Below are 4,358 nucleotides of genomic sequence, written 5' to 3' on the forward strand. Positions count from 1 at the left end.
ACAGCCTACATGATCATGGTCGTCTAATAGACGTACATCATCAATATTCTTGTACTTTTTGTGTTTTATAGATATGGCATATTGTGTACAGTGTGTTCATGTATTTTTGCCTTGCATAATGCTTTCCGGTGCTCTTTTTCCACACTATAACCTAGCATATTGTCAATTACATTCCACTTATTTGGTGCCTTGTAAAATCAGGTTAATTATAATACATGTATGAGAGAATAAAGCAAATAACTCTTTTTGAAGGGAAGACTATGTTCCCCTTTTGAACTGGATACTAAATTTGGAACATGGAGGCACAAAGTGATAAAGTTGTACACTTAATGTGCAGTTGATGTTCCATTCATCAGCGAATGCCTTAGGTGATCAAGGTAGATATGCAACTGTATAAAACTGAATTGTGCTTTCACGTACATATCTTCTGTTTGACCTGGACAAGATTCCACATTAACACTCGACTATAGTTCATTGAGTCAAACTCATCAGTTTCAGGAAACATATACCCCCTCTGTTCCTAAACTAGGTGTATTTAGTTTCCTTTGACTGAGCACTTGCCCAAGGATCACTCCATCAACGTTTGAATTACGTGAACAAATCATAATCATAAACAAATAATTTTGAATAGGAATGCAATGATATAAATTTATTTCAAAAATATATATTGATAGACTAGTTCTTGGTCAAACATAATTTGTTGAGCAATGCACACGTATCTTAGTAACCTAACAGTTTCAAGATTGTATGGAGCAGTGTGGGGTGTTTGGGTTCCGTATCAAAGCAGACTCCAAAAGAAACATACCGAAACCGAAGATTATACGCCTTCCTCAGTTACTAACCAGCAATTGAAAGGCAGAGGTTGCTTAATTTCAATTAAGGAACTAAAGCTAAGCAAACAAGTGACGTAAAGTATTGATTAACTGCAGCACAAAAGAGACTAATCAAGGAGAAGAAATCAATTTGGCAATTTTGTGGCTGCAGCACTGTTACGTAAGATCCGATCATGGGAAAGCGTCTGATGCAACTGTGCACATGCCTTGTATTACTGATGCCGGGTTGAAATGGTGGTACGTACGTACGCTACAGTATGGCAGAAAAAGTAAGTGACCATTGTTTTGAGTAAGTGAGGTTTCAGTTGACAACGTCATTGCCAGTCCTCGCCCCACAACTACTGATTGCAGATTAACTTTTGTCTTGAGAAAGAGACTCACATATCCTCCATTCTTACAAGCTAAGAATTTACAGCTTCCGTTTGCTCCTAGGTTTCTGCCGCTTAGTAGCCGATTCTCCTCTTCATTTGGTTCCAGTGTAATCTCCTATTTCATCTACAAAATTTCCAAGAAGAACATATACTAATTAGCAACACAGAAAATAAGGTGAAGAAATAATATAAGCATGCAATAGGCAGAACTGCCTACCCATCATCAGTTAGCAGTCAATCCTTATATTGATGCCCATCTTCCGTATCTCTAAAGCTTGCCAGATCTGCAAAATGTTAGCCCGTAAGGAAATTCTGCACTAAAAATATAAATGTGTTCATACTTTAGCCTGTGATATAGGTAAAGTAAGTAACACATGCATGCGTGAAAAAAATACATCACAACTTGACCTAACCATCGTAGCAATCATGTAAATGCACAATCTGCATTGTATTGATAAATTGAGACTAGAGTTCTGCCAGTTAAATGCAAGTACAAACAGCATGCACAGATAAATTGGGTCACACGACAGAGGGCAGCCTAACTTCAGCAGAGCAAGACAGCAAATTAGTCAACACTTAAAAGCACTGGCAAGTTGGTTGAGTTTTATGTACAGATTGCTCGGAAGAAGCAGAGTTCATGGTTGGTTGAGTTTAATATACAGCATGCTCGAAAGAGTAGAGTTGTCCCTGAAGAACGATACAAGAAATTATAAGCTAAGCCTAATAGGGAGTCACAAACAGAATCACACAAGGTTAAAAGGTTCATGTGATAAAGCCAAAGTTAACGAACGATAGTATACTCCAGAGTCCCTACGTAGTGCAAACAGAGAAGGCGTGCAACAGTGAGATAGAATAATATTTGTCGATAAGAAAGTGTTTGCCAGCATAAATACAGACGGAGCAAGGGAATTACGATTTTCAGTTGAGTTTATGTAACAGAATGCTCTACCAGACCACAGTTCTGCTGGAAACAAAAAAACTTGAACAGAGCGAAAAGAAATGCATATTCACTCCACACAAAAAAAAGGTTAAGACAAAAAAGTTTTCATGATTGTCGAATTTATGGTTCACCAAAGTGTCTTGCTTGGAATACAAAGTATAAAAGCAGCTGCAACAAGAGAAGAAAACAAGCAGTGCAGCACTACCTCATCCATGGTTCAATCAGTAATACAAAGACACAGTTGCTAGCTGGTGACACTGACAGGTATACCAAAGACTTATCTATTCACTGCAAGCTAATCATGCACAATGCCAAATTGCAATGAAAAGTAAGTCTACGCTTGAGAGCAAAGGGTAAAGGCATGCAAACTAGCACGTAGAAGACCACTAGAGGGGGCTTGCCAGTATGGCTTCAGCTGAACAAGAGAACAACAAATTACACAACACTTCAGAATATCATTGGGTCGAGTTTAAAATGTATAGAATGCTCTGCCAAACGAAAATTCCACCTTAAGAAGAAAATTGCAAGCTATGACTGAGGTTAAAGCAAACATAAGTCAGAGAAGCAACGCTAGACAGAAAGTTCACATGATTATGTCAAGAAAATAATATGGCCTACTCAAGAACAATCTTTCAAATAGAGTATTAAATAGCATGTATATAGGGGGGAAAATACACCTGAAGCAGCATGGATGAAAACACAGATGATCATAAGCACAGCAGAACATAAATACTACTCTCTCTGTTCCAAAATATAAGATGTCTAATTTTGTCATGAGCCAAACTTTTTATTTAAGTTTGACACAGACTATTGACAAAATACTAATACCTACAATATCACATAATTATACAATGAAGATATATGTCAAGAAGGATTTCATATAATAACTATTTTTACAGTTGTAGATGTTGGTAGATTGTTTTATAAACTTGGTCAAACTTTAAGAAGTTTGACTTAGGACAAAACTAAACATCTCATATTTTGGAACGGTGGAGTACTAGCCATCATACAGCGACACATGCCGAAATGACATTGGAAGGTGAGCGTACACTTTAGAGCACCAGTGGGACAGAATAGTATTTGTCGATAAGAAAGTGTTTGGCAGCATAAATACAGCTGAGCAAGGGAACACCGATTTTTAGTACAGTTTATGTAACAGAATGCTCTACCAGACTACAGTTCTGCTGGAAACAAAAAAACATAAGATATAAACAGAGCGAAAAGAAATGCATATTCACTGCATACAAAAAAGGTTAGAGGAAAAGCGTTATATGATCGTCAAATTCATGGGGCACCAAATTGTCATGCTTGTCATACAGAGTATGAAGGCAGCAGCAACGAGAGAAGAAAACAAGCAGTGCAGCAATACCTCATTCAGGGTTCAGCTAGTAATACCAAGACACACTTGCTAGCTGGTCACACTAACAGGTATACCACAGACTTATCTATTCACTCCAAGCTAATCATATACTCCCTCCGTCCCATATTAAGTATCGCCGATTTAGCACAAAGTTGTACTAAATCAGCAAGCTATACTTAATATTGGACAGAGGGAGTACAATGCCAAATTGCAATGAAAAGTAAGTCGAGCAAAGGGTAAAGGCTCTGCCAAACGAAAATTCCTCCATAAGAAGAAAATTACAAGCTATAACTGAGGTTAAAGCAAAGACAAGTCAGAGAAGCAACCCTAGACAGAAATTTTACAAGATTATGCCAAGAAAATGATACACAAACGATCATAGCACGGCAGAACATAAATACTACTCCCTCCGTTCCAAAATATAAGATGTTCTAATTTTGGTCGTACACCAAACTTCTATAAATTTGACCAAGGTTACGGGCAAAATAATAATATCTACAATATCAAATAATGATAACGTGTTTCAAAATTACTATTCGCAGACAAGGGGTCATGTGAAATGCAGAATCATCATTAAAAAGCAAGGCAAGACTACAAAGGATAGAGAGAAGGCATACCAAGCAACATACTTATATGACTCTATGAGGAAAGGTTTGCCGGACTAAGTCAAGAGGGAACTACTCAACGTTCAATTCATCACGTTGTTTTGTATAAAATGTATGAAATGCCTTGAAGAAGAAAACCGAATGTTATAATATGTGCCCACAAGACAAAAAGGCACATTCACGCAATTAGTTGCAAGCAAAAATTGCACATAAATGACAGTATATAGTCACATAACAACTAATCTGTTC

Source organism: Brachypodium distachyon, chromosome 1, assembly GCF_000005505.3.
Source record: "Brachypodium distachyon strain Bd21 chromosome 1, Brachypodium_distachyon_v3.0, whole genome shotgun sequence".
In the NCBI taxonomy this organism is placed as follows: Eukaryota; Viridiplantae; Streptophyta; class Magnoliopsida; order Poales; family Poaceae; genus Brachypodium; species Brachypodium distachyon.